At 36.9% G+C, this 18,369-nt stretch overlaps 1 protein-coding gene across 3 annotated transcripts in view; it reads right to left on the bottom strand.

Annotated features, from left to right (window-relative positions):
- Positions 1 to 17,306, bottom strand: part of CNTN6 (contactin 6) — a 251,908-nt gene extending 234,602 nt beyond the window's left edge. Inside the window, exon 1 of one of the 3 annotated variants that reach the window (XM_019755810.2) lies at positions 16,769 to 17,306. The gene's annotated coding sequence lies outside the window, so the exon portion shown is untranslated. Of the gene's footprint in view, positions 1 to 16,379 lie in introns of all 3 variants that reach the window. The other 2 variants (XM_019755809.2, XM_019755811.2) reach the window with 2 other exon arrangements.
- Positions 17,307 to 18,369: the final 1,063 nt, after the last annotated feature.

Raw genomic sequence — 18,369 nt, 5'->3', positions numbered from 1 at the left:
GAGCAAAGCCCATCATCTTCCGAAATCCAACACACCTGGAACGTCAAACGTTACCCACCAACTCAGTGTTTACCACCCTGGAAAATTTCAAATTCTGGTCCATTCGTTTTGATCTTTTGGAGTCTAAAATGTGATTAATGAGACATTTAAAAACCAATCTCACTTTAAGCAGAAAGGTGACTTATTTTGCCCTCTCACAATATGCACAATGAAAAGTGGCATTTTTGACACCGAATGACTGGCAACTTCGAATGACTTTGAATTTTGAATTTGCTATGAATAAATACATAGTCATATCATAATTATATAGAAAATTTAATCAATGTCATAGCTCATCCTCCAATAAACAATGGAAATTTTAGGGAAATTGGTATGTAATAATATATTGGATGGTCATTTCTCTGACTGTCACATGAAAAGTAGCTATCAACTGAATTTCTCTTACCTACTGATACTGTAACACCCAAGAAACTCGATGTTGTTTTATTATTATTCTCATCATTAGTAACCGGAAGGATGTATTTTAGCAAAACAAGCTCCAAAAAAAAATCTACGTGGAAACATTGGTGGTAACCAGAAGTTGTGCTTAAAAAATATATGTCTTTTTTACTATCTTTTCCCCTCTAAATTGTTCTGACATATATAACATCCATTGGTTAGACCTCTAAACAACAATATTTATAACCTGATATAAAAACGAAATTCAAGTCCACAGTGTATTAAAAAGTCATTTAAGAAATAGAAGGAGATTTTCAATAATGAAAAGAAGTCATCTATGTCCTTGACTCTGAGTATACGGGTGTCTGGGAGCCTGCATGACTCTACTTTTTTTCCACCTCAAAGGCCAAAGTCAGCACATACATTCTATATTCTGATCTAGGTTCAAGTTGTAACCAACTCTGCACATACAAGGCACACTGAGGTGAAAATGAATCTAACTGAGATTTCCCATCCATTTTTTTCACTCTCCCGGTCTGTTGTACAGTTTATAATTTTGAAGACTTGGAAGTCCAAAGTTAACCACACACCATGTTCGGAGACATTCTTGTGCCATGTAAGTCTTTGTATATTTTTAATAGAAACACATAAAGTTGGGGTCGGTCTGCAATGTGCAAAGTAGGAAACTTGAAGACCCTTTCAGAATTTTATTTTCCCTGTAACTATTGACCCAGTGATTGTTTCATTCATTTAATGCTCCATAACTAACCACCTCAAAAAGTGCTTCTTAAAACAATTCAGTATTTTCAAAGTTCTGTGAGTTCACAGGACAGTTCTTTGGGTCTGTGTAATGTCACCTGGGGACACTCACATCACACCTAGACTGGAAGATCCGAGAAAGCCTCTCGTGCACACGTTGGCCCAGACTCTTAGCTGTGGAGCCTGTTTCTCTCCAATCAGTTGCTCTTTTTGTGGCATCTCACCTTCCAGGGACATTAGAACCCTCTCTTTCTAGCAGGTACCATGAGCTCTGTATGGCACGATGCCCAGGTGCCAAGAAAGCGAAAGAGGACACTCCTGTCTCTAAAGGACTAAGGCTCGGCATAGTTTCACTCCTACTTTTGGTCAAAACAAGTCATGAGTCCAGAGCAGAGTCAAACGGAAGGAACCTGACACCCTTGAAGGAAGGCGTAGCCTGTATGTCCGGGGAGCGAGGGGCTGGTGATGACCATCTTGACCGATTCTCTACCAGTGAGAATCTTGCATGTCTGTGTATATTTTTAATAAAGTTTTAGCTTAGAATGGGAACATTAGAACTCATTATTCTTAAAACATAAAGGTTTAGGGAAATATTCAGGAGTAATTTTTAGAAGGATGTATTATTTTGTGATTTCATTGTTCTATATTGTTATTTGATATACTTTCCAAACTTTCCATTTTGGACCTATACTTTTAAAATTAGTAAACTGTTCTTTTATGTATTTATTTATTTATTTATTTATTTATTTATTTATTTTTAATGTTTCAATTGACGATTGTGTGAAAAAGTTACCATGTGGACCAAACAACAGTTCAGAATTTGAGAAATTTAAAACAAGTTTCTCCTTGTTTTCAAGGGCAAAGAGCCCCCAGATGGGTGGCTAATCCTCCCCACCCTCCTACCCCCACCTACGTCACTTCCTGACGTCCATCCCGTCAGACGCCAGACATGTGAATAATGAAGATGAGGTGTCTGACACTGTGGATGGATGGCTGCTTCATTACCTTCATTCCTAGTCATCTTCCATCGCTCCTCTTGGGAAGGAAGCTCAAGGACATAGCATGAGCTGCAGGCCCTTCTCGTCAGGTTCTAACCTACCTGTCCTGGCTCCACTGGCACCTGGGCCTCTGACACACCTGCACCTCCCCGTTGCCTGTTCAGTCTTCCATTCTTCCCATGGCCCTTCCTTCTCTGTGAGTATTTTCCTCTCCCGACCAGCTAGTCATCTGTCACCACTCCCCCGTGGAAGGCTTCACTGGCCTTCCTGATCGGGTCATTTTCTGTTCTTATAGTATCTGGAGCTGCTGTTCCACGTACTTAGCACAGGTGATATTTTATGTGGTGATTTAATTGAAATATATCTCCTCGAAAAGCTCTAAGACTCATGAGGACAAGGCTCACCTCTCTAAGCCCAGATGCTCCAGAATCTCGGCCAAGGTGGGTAGACACCCACAGGAATAGCTTCCGAGTGAATGAATCATGCACAAGTGAAAGTGCAATGAATGCGAGGGCTGCTTAGTGCTGAGCAGACTATAAAGTCAATCATACTCTATATTCATTCCTTACTAGGCACGGAGAGTGAAAACGCATCCCCATGAAACAAAACAAAAGACTGACGTGAGTGAGATTGCTCTACACAACCGAAGGAGCCGTATTAGTGAGCAAAGGGACAGGCGGAATATTTCTGGTTGGCAAATCTCGTTGTTACTCCTAATATTTCTCACTTTCCCCTTTTCAGGTACATAAGAAATTTCACTTGTTCACTCCTTTGAGCGATGTGCTTTTCCCAATGTAATGTGAGTTTAAATATGTATCACTTCTAGGTGGAGGCATTTCATTGTCACTGCGAGACTCTAGAACATTCTTTTCTAAAATTGAGGAAGAACATGCTTGTGTGAAATTGTAACACTGAGCTTTTTCATGGAGGAGAACTTCCTCAGAGATGTACACAGAGAAATCTTTGTTGATTCAAACTCCTAAGATTTAGGGGCTGTTCCCATGCACTGTTGGTGGGAATGAGAATTGGTACAGCCACCTTGGACAAGAGTATGAAGGTTCCTCAAAAAATTAAAGATACAAATACCATAGCATCCAGCTATTTCATTTCTGGATAAATATCTGAAGGAAATTAAATCATTATTTCCACCCCCATATTCATAACAGCATTATTTACAATGGGCAAGACATGGAAACAACCTAAGTGTCCATTATTGGATGAATGGATAAAAAAGAAGGAAATGCTGCCATTTGCAACAGCATGGATGGAATTTGAAGGCTGAGTGAAGTCAGACAGAGAAAGACAAACACTGTAGAATCTCATTTACATGTGGAACCAAAAACAAAACAAGCATGTAGAAAGAGAGAGAAGATTGGTGTTTGGCAGGGGCAGAGGTGGGGGAAATGGGCGGAAGTGGTCAGAGGGTACAAACTTCCAGTTATGAGATGAATGAGTTCTGGGAATGTAATTATAGCGTGGTGAGTATAATTAACAACACTGTTATATAACAGTGAAAGATGCTAAGAGAGCAGGTCTTAAAAGCTCTCACCATAAAAAAAGTTAACTATGTGAGATGACAGATGCATTAACTAATGTTATTATGGTAATCATTTTGCAATATATATATATATATATATCAAACCATTATGTTATATACCTTAAACTTGCATAATGTCAGATGTCAATTATATCTAAAGAAAGCCAGGAAAAAAATGTGAGTGCACTCAGCAACATGCATACAACGATGTTTGATTCCTCATTTGTGTCTGTGCTGTCTCTACTTAAAGTAGATTATATTGATATTTCCCGAAAATAAATCACGGAATAAAATTAGCAGGAGCTCTTGCTTAAAGAAAAAAAAAATAGGGGTTGTTTGTTACTGCAACATAACCTGTTTTATAAGTGCCATGATTCTAAACTAAAAGTAAAACATGTTTATCTGATGGCTTTTGTCTTTATTATTACATACGCCAAGCAAAGTGTGAATGTATTCAGTCTAAATCAAACAAAAATTCATTCCTAAAATGCTGTTTGGCAAAGCCAAATACCTCACTTCTTTATTTTCCTCCAGGGTAAAATAGCATCATATACGAACAGAAGTGCTACGAAGTTAAATGCAGGTGAACACAATAATAGGAACTTCTGAGCAGTAGAGAAACAAGTCATGTACTTCCATTCTCTGAGATTTCTGAAGAAGAAATTCTCACACACCGTGCACATACACTATCTGTCCTTACTTTATAAATTGTTTCTGAATCCAGAGATGCTTAAAGAGACAGGTTTTACCATCAGACCTACTTCCTGTTACCATTTCTGTATACATTTTTGATTTGTCCTATTGGCCAAATCCCAGAAACACCCACAGAATAAATCTCCAAAGACAGGTCAGATACAATTTGTAATGATGTAATAAATAACTACTTAAATTTCCTGATTGCTTCATCATGGAGTGGATTACCGTGTTTGCCAAGGGCAGAGACATAAATTTAAGTTTCACATGAATTACCATCTTAATATGCACTATTTTTACACCCTTAGATTTAGGTGACATTCTAATAGAATGCTTGGAATGGGCACAGATGTAATTAAATTTATGTTTCTCTAGTATATTTAAAAACGGCATTCATGAAGCAAGCATTTACTGAGCACTAATCACATGCCAGAACCAGCTCCATTAGGTGCTGGAACTAAAACTTGAAAGCAGCCTCTGACCTTAGGTAACTTCAAACTTATTACTTTAGACTCATTTACATTAATAAGCTGGTGGACAAGCTCAGTCCAATACTGATTTAATAGCAATGATACTGAGAACACTCATTGTATATCACCTAGACTTATAAAAGTATATCTGGAAACATTAACTCATTCAGTTTTCATGTCATGCTCTGAATTTGTGGAAGCCAAGCCAGGTATTGACTCTACTGCATACATATGGAAACTGAGGTTCAGATAGTATTTCCTACATTGTGTTTCCCCGAAAATAAGACCTAGCTGGACCATCAGTTCTAAGGTGTCTTTTGGAACAAAAATTAATATAAGACCCGGTCTTATATTATATTATATTATATTATGCCCATTCTTATATTATAGTAATATAAGACTGGGTCTCATATTACTATTTTACTATAATATAAGTACTATTTTAATATAATATATAGTAAAATAAGACCCGGTCTTATTTCACTATAATATAAGATTGGGTCTTACATAATGTAATATAATATAAGACCCAAACTTATGTTAATTTTTGCTCTAAAAGATGCATTAGAGCTGATTGTCCGGCTAGGTCTTATTTTGGGGGAAACACGGCATTTTACCAGGTTTCGCGCTTCAATGCAATGGGATAAATATAGTATAAACTTGGAACAAAGTTTTAGATGTATGAAAATTAAGGGTCATCTCCATGATGTATGATGAACTTCTTGAGCATAAGAATATGTAAAATCCCAGTGGGAAAACTGCCAAAGGGTATGGGCTGACCTTAACAAAAGAAGCAGACACAAAGGTTCCAAACACCTAAGAAATATACAGCCCACATTTATGGAAAAACCGGTGATTTCTAGCAATACTAGAATAGAGTTTGTGTATTTGTTTTGCTAATCAATGGGAGAACATTTACAATGAATACCAATTACAATTAAAACACTCCAGTTAATGGAATCTTTACAAGTGTTTGGGTAATGGGAATTCATCTGCCTGGAAGTATGGTGGGAGTTGTCTTTCTAGAGAACAATTCAGTAACAGACACACTGACATATTTAATATAGCCTATATCATTTGACATTGAAATTGTAATACTAGGAAGTGATTTTTAAGAAATAATCAGAGACATGTGAAAGATTCAGATACAAGTATATATACATCTTAACATTTTTCTTAAGCAGTAAATAGTTGGAAAAGCTAAATTTCTGATTATAGATTATTGGTTTGAGTAAATTTATGGCTCACTCAGCTGGTGGAATAGCTTTCGATTTTAGGAGAATATTTGTAATATTTGAAAATTAACAAAAACAGGTTATAAAACGTAACTTACAGATTTGCCCCAAAGTTGTATGTTACACACACACACACACACACACACACACACACACACACACGATGACTGAAAGGATGCCATATCTTGAGTGACAAGATAATCCATAATGTATATTTTTCTGCATTTTCCAAAGTTTCAATACTAAATGTATCTAACTTTTATAATCAGAAAAAGGGATTAAAATAAATAATACTCTATTTGCTTTTTATTTCTGTCACTTGCGATAGAGTAATTTACCAAAATTATTTAAGAATTTGGTGTAGTTTGCAAATTTTGAAAAGATTTCATCATCTTTGTGAGACCACAAGTACCATTTCCTTGATGAAAATTAATAACATTCAGATAAAGGAGTTGGGACATGTGTTCAGAAAATTATGTGGATTTGTGTATGGTATGAGATACTATTTTTTGTTAATCCACTCTTTTTCAGGGAGATTCTGACCCAAAAAGATAGAACTGGAGTGAAATCAGCAAAGAGACAGCTTCCCCCACAAAAATTCCCCACTTCTTGACAGGAAACACACAGGAGCCTCACTCTCTTGTCTACAGACCATACAGACACAGTTTGCACAAAATAACAAGTTAAAGTTGGAACCTCTGAAAAACACATATACGTATTATAACCACTGTGCTGGTTTGAAGAGAACTCTTGCATACACAGTTTTGTGTTAACTTATATATATATAGGAACGTTAGATTTAGTGTATCTGTCGGTGCCACAGAGCCACAATTCAGCATGTTAGGAATTTGATGACAGCATTAAATGCCTAAAAAACATCTTCATGTTACAATTTAAAAAAAAAATTACCATACATCAATTTTCAAGTAATTGTGCCCTTTTCATCCCAACAAAATGTTAAGGACTTTCTTTAATTTCACCTTATATCAGTGGATAGGAAATTAGCAGCATATCTGACTTCTGACCTTTGCTTTCATTTCGTGCTCTTTACTGACTGGAGGACTTGGGCAGATGCCAGACAGGGAAATTATGTTCCTTTGCTGAGCATTTGATTCTAACAGGTCTGTTGCTCGCCTGATATTAACAAAGACACTGCACAGTCTCATGCACAGATTGCATGTCCCTTCCGTCGGACAAACGTAAGAGAACCCAAATGAGTTAAACTTTGAAATAATATTCAAATAAAAGCATTGGAAACAAAATGTCCATTTTAGCTTCTTAGATACAATAGTAATAAATTACTAGGAACTTTGAAAAATAGCTTGTTTGAGCCTCTCCTTCCTGCCTTAAAAAGGGACAAAAAGAAAAAAAGAAGCTTTTTAAAATGCCATCCAGTATGATTACTTTCACTCAGCAGAGGCCATCTAAAGGAAAAGTGGTCTGGTTAGCACTCACCTCTACTGTGTTGTTAGGAACTGCTGTGCTAACAAATATTTTGAACAACTGCCTCTACATTTTAAGAATTTGCACACCATTAAACATAAAGACTTAATACAGCCACCACTCCCCAAGAATATATAAACTATTAACACCCACCAGCCAGCTTTTCTAACTAAATTCTAGTGTTCTCTGGCATAATCTTTCATTGGATGAATCCGTCCCAAGCACTTTAGTAAGTTAAATCAATATTTGTGGGTCATAGTCTGAAAACATTTATTTGTAAAGATATATATACCCCAATGTTCATTGCAGCATTATTTACACAGTGGCCAAGACATGGAAACAACCAAAGGGTCCTTCGACAGATGATTGGATAAAGAAGATGTGGTAGGGCAGCCGGGCAGTTCAGTTGGTTAGAGCGCAAGCTCTGAACAACAGGGTTGCCCGTTCGATTCCCACATGGGCCAGTGAACTGCGCCCTCCACAACTAAAATGAAGACAATGAGCTGCCATGAGCTGCCGGAGGGGTGGCCGGATGGCTCTGTTGGTTAGAACGCGAACTCTTAACAGCAAGATTGCTATTTCGATTCCCACATGGGATGGTGGGCTGCACCCTCTGCAACTAAGATTGAAAACAGTGACTGGATTTGGAGTTGAGTTGCGCCCTCCACAACTAGATTGAAGGACAATGACTTGGAGCTGATGGACCCTAGAAAAAAGACACTGTTCCCCAATATTCCCCAATATAAATAAGTAAGTAAATAAATAAATAAATTTTAAAAATTGTTAAAATAAGAGAAGATGTGGTATAGATATATACAATGGAATACTATTCTGCCACAAGTAAAGATGAAATACTGCCATTTGTGACAACATAGATGGATCTTGAGATTATAATGCTAAGCAAAATAAGTCAGAAAGAAAAAGTCAAGAACCATATGACTTCACTCATATGTGGGATATAAAACTGAAAGCAAAAGACAAAGAAAGAAAGAAACAAAAATTCATAGACATAGACAACAGTTTAGTGGTTACCAGCGGGCAAGGCAGGGAGGGGAAAGTAGAAAGGGTAAAGGGGTCAAATATATGGTGATGGAAGAACTGACTCTAGGTGGTAAACACACAATGCAATATATAGATGATGCATTACAGAAATGTACACTTGAAACCTATATAAATTTACTAAACAATGTCACCCCAATAAATTTAATAAGTAAATTAAATAAAAAATAAAATAAATTAATATTTGTGGAACCAGTGGAAAGACAGATACAATTGGCTTTAATCATTTATTAGCTGATGTGATATTCTAGTGAATTACTTAAAATTAAGAAAAGGAACCATATTTAATTTCTGTGAAAAATCTATTTTTAAACCTCCAAATTTACTTCTGGTTCAAGATTTTGGAATAAGTGTATGTCTCCACCCTTCAAGCACCATTGATCCAATAGAAAACATACCAAAGAATTACGAAGAAATCATGAGTACCAGAAAAAAAAAAAACCACACAAAAAAAACCCAGCTAGTAAGGATGTTTGATGACTTCCTAAAAGATGAAAAGCAGATGGGGAAATTCCAGTCAACAAGGATGTTTGATACTATGCAATATAGTGGAGGACATCTCCATTGGACACATGAAACGCTATGGAAGCATAGAAAACCTTTAGGAAATATACAAAACCAAAGTGGTAAATGAGAAAGTTAAATGTTCAGAGGCCCTAAAAGGGAGAGAAACTCAAAGTTAGCCTGGTGAGAAGGTGGTAAAGCTGCAATGCACCAAAGAAAAGCGGACCCTGCATGAAACAGGGGGGCTGTAAGAATCTTGCTTATCTGGTGGACAGTCTCCAAGAGGTAGCTGGCGCACCAAGCTTGGTTGTAGGGCCCAAATTCATTCCATCGGTATGGTGAGGTAAATTTGCACAAAAAATTAACATAGAAACTTGTCTAAAGCAGGAAAATAATCGAGCCCCTTTAGAGGCAAAAGTGAAGCAATGTCACAGATAAGCTGGTCACTCCTGGTCACTCACCCACAACTCAGATAATGCTGGTCACTCCTGGAAAGCAACATTGGCTGATGGTGGATTTGTCATAAAAGGAAATCATAAACACCAGGAAGAATGAATCACCATGAGGGAGATCCAGCAGACATAAGTACTAGAGTAATCCATCCCTAAAATCCAAAAATAGTCAGACCGTCAAAATTCAACATGAAAGTAAGCTTACTTTTTTTTTTTTTTTTTTTTTGAAGAGCTAAAGGATGTAAGAGAAAGTGTTAGATACAAACAAAATAGGAAGATAATTTTTGAAAAGAAACAATAGAAATTACAGAAATTAAAATATTTTCTGAAAAGAAAAATAAGTGTAAGAAGTACAGATCAGAGGAACTCACACTGAATGCATCTCAAAAAAGGCTGATTTAAAAAATGTATAAAACAAGTCAAAGATAGAAGAGTAGCAGCAAACTCAAATACTTAATGATCACCCTGAAGATAAAATAAAGATATGGAAAGGAGGCAAGATTAAATATAAAGTAGCAGATAACTTTCCATAATTGAAGAAAGATAGATTTAGGAGCTTGTAGAGGCCTAAATGGGAAAAATTCGCACCTATATACATTGTAGTGAACCCAAAGAAATCAATTCAAAGAGAAATTCTTAAAATTTACCAGAATAAAAGACAAATATATCTTCAAAAACATTATCACTAGACTATGTGCAGTCATTTCATGGGCAAATTATATTGCAGAAATCACGGAACAGAATATGCAAAACATATTGAAAGAAAAATATTGCTCAACATGGAGTTCTATAGCCAACTATATGATTGTTTTAGAATGTAAGTAAAATAAGTAATTTTAAGACAGTTTAATATTGTTTCTAGAATGACCTTTAATGGTCTTCAGTGCACAGGACAGAAACCCGCAAGATATGTGTATGTAGCCAAAAATAAAAAGTAAAAGTAAATAAAGAACTCAGAAAAATATGTCATAAATATAGATAAATATTAACAAAAAATAGTGGGAGAGGTTTGGAAATAAAGTGAGAATTAAATTGTAGAAACATAGGCACTGAGAGAAATATCTTGAAGGAAATTTAAACAAGTCATTGTCCTATTTGTGAAAAGGACAGATATATTATCTTTAGCTTTATTTAAAAATATGAAGTTATACTTTATGTTAAAATATCTCTGTTCAGTAAAATGTAATAAAGTATATAATTTTTAAGCTAGTAAAAGTTGGGGGAAAGTGAATAAAGAATGCCTGATGAGTCCAATAAAGGCAGTAAACAAGAAGTACAATAAAATAAATGGATGAAAATGTCTTTGGGAAATGGGACTGGAAATGTGAGGGAAGATATTCGTCTTTTATTTTAGTATCATTCCCATAGTTTCAAATTTTATTGTTATTTCCAGGTGCATGCATTACTTTTTCAGCACATTAAAACTCTAATTTAAAAAATAGAAAACCTCAGTAACAATAGGAAAGAAGCGCATAAGCATTTTGTGATGCTTTTCTATGTTGAAAGGACTTGTAGCTTATTTTTTCTTGTTTTTCTGTGCTTTGATTTTATAATCAGCAAATTAAATAAACCCCTTTTCTTGAGCAGGTCTAGTTGCTTGGTGCTGCAGAAATGGATGTTTATTTTTAAGCTGTATGGACCCGAAGACCAACATCTGTAAATCATCTTGCAATGTTCCCTGAGCTCCATTTTCATGTCTAATTATGAGTTACACCTCTAAGTTTAATTCTCTACTAGACACCCAATATAACTAATTAGATGATGATTATAATTTTCATTATTTTCATTGTTTTCTATTAGTTTTTCCCAATTGATCCCTAGGCTCACAGACAAACATAGTGTGAATTACAAGTAATAATACTAATATAAAAATGATTAAATAGCTAATACAAAGAGTGCTTATTAATTTCAAGGCGTTCTTCTAAGGTATTTTCACATATTAACCTATTGAATCCTTTGGCTAATACTATGAAGTCAATGCTACTATTACCTCCATTATGGTTGGGGAAACCGAGGCACAGAGAAGCGAAGTCATGTGCTTAAGACCACAGAGCTAATGTGTTCTGGACATAGAGAAGGAACCTGTCTCCAGAAACTCACTCTATCACTTCATACACAGAGGATGGACCAGGTTCTACCAGTGAGCCCATTCGTTTTGTGCTTCATAGGATACAGGATTCTTTCGTTTCTTCTTTAAACAATCTCAATATCTAAGTAATTTCAATCATTTGTTCTTCTAATTGGAAACCTGTTACATGTAAGTTTTGACCCACCCTACTGCCATAAAATTTTTGATTTATGTTACTAGGACCCAAATTCACTATAAATTACCTTAGGATTCATTGGAAGATAGTTAAGTAGACCACAGATTTTATCTTTAAAGACCAATGGGACCCAAAAGAATGCCTAATGCCTCTGTGTTTCTTTTCTCCAGCATAATTTGTGTTACACCATCACCATAACAAATATTTAATATCAGAATACCTAGTGCACACAAACTCAATTTAACTATAACTGCTCCTGTCAATATGAATAATAGAGAGATTTAATTTTCTAATAAAGTTTCCATTTAAGAAAATTCTGCCAAATTGAAAGAGTTTTACTAAAACTCATTAAATGAATATATTTTTATTCCTCCTTTGTTCTCCAGAAAAAACACAGAGAAAGAACCAGGTGGTGGTGGCGATGATGGTAGTTGGGTTCAAAAACAAAGCAGAAACCCTCTGCCTTCAATGCAAAGTATGAGTGGACACAACCCCAAACATACTGTGAAGCATACCTCCATTGCTGCCAATGCTAAAACACACGGACTGTTTTGGGGGAGAGGGGAATCAGAGAACATTGAGAAGTTCTTTATGTTTCTCTTACTTTTAGGAGGATACAGATCACCCCAAACTCGCTAGCTCGCGCTTCCTGCCCTCACACAGGCACAGCCTCCCCCACCACCATCATCTCCCATCACAGTGGTACCTGGTTCTGCTGTTGGACTTCCACTGATGCATCACTCTCCCCACAATCTGTAGTTTATATTGGGCTTCACTCTTGGTGTTGTACATTCTTGGATTCTGACATGTATCTACCATTATAATATCATACAAAACTGTTTCAGTGCCCTAAGAATCCACTGTGCTCTGCCTATTCATCCCTTATGAATATTTTGAAAGCAAAAAAAGATGAAAGGAAAAAATAAAGAAAAATACAGTTGAAAAATATAAATCTCAAGAAGAATCAGCCACAGTTTAGGGAAAGTGCTAAGACAAATACTCTTACATAGATTTAATATCTCTAAAACACCAGCTTTCTGTGCATGTTTAAAAAACGAAATCATAGCTAAAAGAAAATATTGGAGAAAAGGGAAAGAGGGAATAAAGAAATAAAGAGGAAAATAAAACATTACAGAAATGAGAGCTACATTAGAAGCAATAATATTATAATACATATGATTGGAAATCACTGTTAGAGATGTGGAGAAACAGCTTCAGGAAATCAACCAAAGTGAGCTGAAAGTGTAAAATTAAAAAAAAAAAAAAGAATTGGATAATATGATAGATGTATAAGATAGACAAATGAGATCCAACATGCCCATAATTGGTGATCTTGAAAGGAAAAGGAAAAACAATATAGTGACAATCTCCCCACCCCCTAAAAAAAAATCAAATATATAGTGTAAGAAAATTTTGGAAATAAAACAATCTTGAATCAATGGGGTATACCATATTCAGGAAAAGTTGGTGAAGACTGACCAACTCCACCCATATTCTGGCAAAACAATGAAGAATCATGTGGACACCCATCAGAAAACAAGCAAGCTGTATCCAAGGACAGAAACTCCAGACATCTCTAAACACCGGTGCACAGCAATATTCAATATGGAAAGGGTTCCCAGCATTGTTAACAAATGTTTAAAGGGAAAAGTTAGTTTGATTCAGAAAGATAACTTGTCTTCCATGTATAAGGCCAAAGAAAGAAATGGTCTGTGTAAATCACAGAAAACACAGCATCTATGACTGTTTCTTTGGTGAAGGGGTACTACTTAGTGAAATTCAAACTAAAGCATATAGGAATGGTGAATTGAGTAATAAAAGCCTGTTGGTATGAACCGAACACTTTCAAATTTGAAATAAGTCTAAAGCAAGACTGTGGGAATTAAGCCAGAATACAAGTACTATAAATCTCAGTGCAAAACTGATAATATAATTAAAATTCAGGTGGTGAGTGTAAGGCAGATAATCATAAAGTACATGTACTAATTTAACCAAAAACAACAAAATAACAAGACAAACAAATGAGAAACAGAAACTCATAGACACAGACAATAGTTTAGTAGTTACCAGAGGGTAAAGGGGGTGGGGACTGGGAGATCAGGGTAAGGGGGATCAAATATATGGTGATGGAAGGAGAACTGACTCTGGGTGGTGAACACACAATGGGATTTATAGATGATGTAATACAGAATTGTACACCTGAAATCTATGTAATTTTACTAACAATTGTCACCCCAATAAATTTAAAAAACAAACAAACAAATAAACCTATGAAAAATTTGCAAAAAAAAAGAGAAATAGTTTAATGTTTAAACATGCATCCTAAAAATGATTTCAAACTATTCATATTTTTATAATTGTTCTTAGCTCTAGAGTTATTTTTTCTAAAACTAATGTCTCCTTTGGAAAGAAATGAATACCTGAAATTTAACAATTTATTCAGTTTTACATCAGCTCTTTCTTTTCCTGTTTAATCCTAATCTAAAATTAAATTCAATACTTTTTTTTAAAAGAGTAAGGTAAGTTTGCATTATTTTAAAAGATCATCTATCTATTATTGATCATATTATCTAAATACTTCTTATTTGTGAAAAACTAGAAAAATGTGTGGTAAGAAACCATTCTTATTAAATTTCTCTCTCATTCTCTCTCTCTCTGTCTCTCTGTCTCTCTCTCTCTCTCTCACACACATACACACACACACACACATACACCACACAAATACAAACATACACACACATTTTGTTATTTGAATTTAGTCACAGCATGTCTCCAATGATAGTCTCCAAATTTCATGATTGTTATTTATGGGTGATGAGATTTCTTTGTTGAAGTTTTATGTTTAGCTTGAGTTATATCTGATGTTACTGTATTCTAATTAATGTGATGTTAAAATAAATACATAGGTGAAAAAATAAGCAAATACTTCATAAACCTCTTCATTCCACTAAAAGAATTAAAAGGGTACAAATGTACTTTTATACTACTGTTTTTATTTATCAAAAAACCCAAAAGTATGCAAATAACTTAATATATACTTTACATTCTTTTCACAAGATGTTTTTTTTTTTCCTAAGCTTAGACCAAATATATAATAATTTTCTAAATGACAAAGTGAATTTGTTTTCATTAAGGAAAATTACATGGGAAATTCTGAAAAAAAACAAGCAAACAAACAAACAGAAAAACTATTCTGGCACTTCACTAGAAATGTTCAAAGGGAGGAATGCAATGCAGTGGTTTATAAACGATGGGCTTTTTTTTGCTAACATGTGATAAGTCATGCATTTATATAACCTAATAGAAAGCTTTGTGTAAAGATTTGGAGATTTATATATTGGAAATCTTTGGACTGCAGCGCCATGATTATTGCTATAAAAAATCAGCGAAGCACCAAAGATGAAATGACTCTTTATTTCTGTTTGTTATACAGATCGTGTTAGTATTTTTGTGTGTACATTTGCTTTGTAAAGTTGTGTAAGTTTACACAGGTGTAAAGGGGGAAGGACAGGACAGAGTGTACTGAAATACCTTCTTTCTTATAAAATACAATGCATGTAAATTGATGAAACCTTTAACACCTACAATAAAAAAAGATGAGAAACAAACCCATCAGATAAATGAAAATTGCCCAAAAGAAGCAATTCCACGTTTAACATATGGCTTCTTCTTCTACAGAGATCTTTGAAAAGCATTGTCACTGTGGATAAAATGATGAATGCCTCATTTTCCAAATTGGTTCTGTGCCATTCTCCTGTTCTCCCTGTTTGTCTCTCAGTATAACTTCTATTTAGTCATTCTGTGAATGTTTCTCAAAGGACATGTCAGGACGCTGATTATTTAAACCTAAGTAGTTTTCAACTGGAAAAGCAAGAACTATGAATTGCAACTTCCTCCAAACCCCCAATGTTGACAATATCCTCTGAACATAATGGGTCATACGTGGCTAATCTCAGAGCTCTTAAAAGTTTGTTCCCAAGTCATCAACTTCTGAAACTTTTCATAAAGTGTTATCCATACCTTAATACTGACAAGCTTAACTATTGTCAATGGAGACACTAGCCGCTCTTATTTAGTAGATGAGGAAGAAGCATATGAGATGAAATCGGGTGAGCTCATGTGACCTCCAGTCTTTCCTGCCCTAACCAAAACCCTCCCCCAGGAAACTTTATAACCATTCCTTTAAATCATCCCTTGGACACTGCAAACCCCACCCCTGGAGCCCTTGATGAAAAACATTTAGCAATCCCATTTTCCCATTTGCCTTTACAGAACTGGCGTGAAGCCCTCTGAAACTCCCAGAATTAGCACTGTCATCCCGTCTTGCCATTAGTTTTACTGCAGCAAAGAGGAGAGAAACCCAAAACAATACACCTGTCCTCTCTCTCGCTCTGGTTTGCCCTAACCCCCCCGGAATGCTGGCTCAATACATTTTCTCTCACAAGGAATACATGCATTTCAAGCATCAGCATCACAGAAACAGAGCTTAAGTAAAGCGGAGACTGCTCCCCCAACCCCACCTTCTACCTGTTATGCTGATAGGAAGACCTGGGAAAGCAGAATTGCTGCAGCCTGCCGGGGACACTCTCACTGCTGCAGACAGCACAGCTTTGTCCTTACACATCTTCCCCGGGAAATGTCCCCGGATCCTGACGGCTTTTCTGCAGAACCCAGTCTCCAGCTCTCAGCCAGTCACGCCGTGCATCCAGGCAGACCCGGCCGCCTGGAATGTCCGTGCAGCTGGGAGATAATAATGGGACTCTCTCCCGCGGGGCCGCAGCCTTTCCCCAGCGAGTAGTGCGTGCTCTTCTCTGTTCTTAAGCCCCAGACACGCTGCTCTCCTGCTGCATTCCTGATGGAACCCAGACAATTCCTTCTGGAGGCTCATGTGCCACGCTCCCGCCTGGAATACTCACAAGGAAAACTCTGCCTCCATGGAGAAGCCAGCCCCATCTTCCTCATCCTTCCCAGAATGGGAGAGAGCCGGGAGCGGCTGCCATTCCAGTCGCATGACAGATGAAATTCACCCCTCCCTGTCTCTGACTAGAGATAGTCACTTCTGTTGGGTCATCAGAAAATCTCTCTTATTGAAAACTGGGTCAGGCTAACTACTTACTAGGTTTCCACCAGGCAAGGAAGTCATTTTTTTCCTTCCCTGGGTTTCACTGCATTGTCATTTGCAAGCAGAGATGAAGCCGCCCAAGGATGTGCTCTGATTTCCCCGAGATTGGAACTTAAGCTTTCTGAAGCATGGCAGTCGCTTCTGCTACTAGTTAGGGGGGAAAAGAAGAGGGAAGCCAAATGCAAGCCTCTTAGGCGCCGCCAGGAACTCCTTTCCCATTCATATTTAAAAATAAGTGCATGAGGCTTCTGAAGGACAGGTAAGTGCAGAAAAAGAGTAGCGGCTGACAAGTCCAAGAAGTATGGTGCTCTCCCAAGACACGGATTTATTGTCTCCAGAGGCCGAGAGCAAGTGTGTGTGTGTTTGCAGAACTGCTCTGTAAAAAAATGAGTGCTGTCTGTACTTCACACCCAGCCCTCCAACCAAACTTTTTGATACACTTGGGTTTTGTCATAGGTTTCTAAGAGGCTAACTGCTCTTTGAATAAAAGCTGGGAAATAGGAAAGGCACCTGAGAGTACAGGAAGACACTGCCACATGCAAAACATGGCTCCAACACGAGAGCACAATGATCCCTTGGACTTACTTTCACGTTGTCATAAAAGGAAATTTTACATTCAGTGTCTTCCAGTAAATTGGTACTGGGAAAATGAAATCCACAAATCAAACATGGATAAGTCAAAAGGTATCTTTAGGACTCAGTTTGCTTTGATCTGATGAGCTAGACTCTTTCTGTGGCTACGTTTTATGACAACATTCTGTGGTTTGTGTGATTGCATTCTTCCGTAACCATCAGTCACCCAGCTCCTTTCTCCATCAGGTCTAACCACCATCCTATGAGGATTGAATTTAGAGACGAGTTGATGCTTCTTAACACCAGGCAAACTCAAAACCAGCTATACTGTTCTCCCTTCAAACTCATGAGGAGGGAAACTAGGTAGGTTAATTTACAGCGATGATGCTCATCTTAACTGAACGCCTGAATTTCTAACTTAAATGTATCTCCCTCTTTTGAAATCAAGATATAATTTATTCATAAAAATACCAGCATGATGGATTTTTTCCTGTGGAGGTTTGAGAAAAACAATCAGTATGCAGTGGGTTTTTGCACAGAGGAATGCATTTCAATTTAGAGGACACCCCTTTATGCAAATCTCCAACCCTCCTGCCGCATATTCAGGACTAGCCCATGGCTTTGCTCCCTTTGACAAGGGCCTGAGACTCAGCAGAGGACTCCAGGAGCTTCTCCCAGTGCATCCAGTCACACGCCAGCTCTGTCACGCACTGGTCCCCTAGACTTGCCCACGCTCACTCCCTTGGGTGAAGCACACCTCTTGCTCAGGCCAGCCCCACCCTGTGCTCAGTTGCTGTTCTCACACTCTCAGGGGACCAGCCT

The sequence above is a fragment of the Rhinolophus sinicus genome, linkage group LG10 (genome assembly GCF_036562045.2).
Source record: "Rhinolophus sinicus isolate RSC01 linkage group LG10, ASM3656204v1, whole genome shotgun sequence".
NCBI lineage: Eukaryota > Metazoa > Chordata > Mammalia > Chiroptera > Rhinolophidae > Rhinolophus > Rhinolophus sinicus.
The sequence above is the reverse complement of the archived record's forward strand: the minus strand, read 5'-3'. Positions and strand labels throughout refer to the sequence as shown.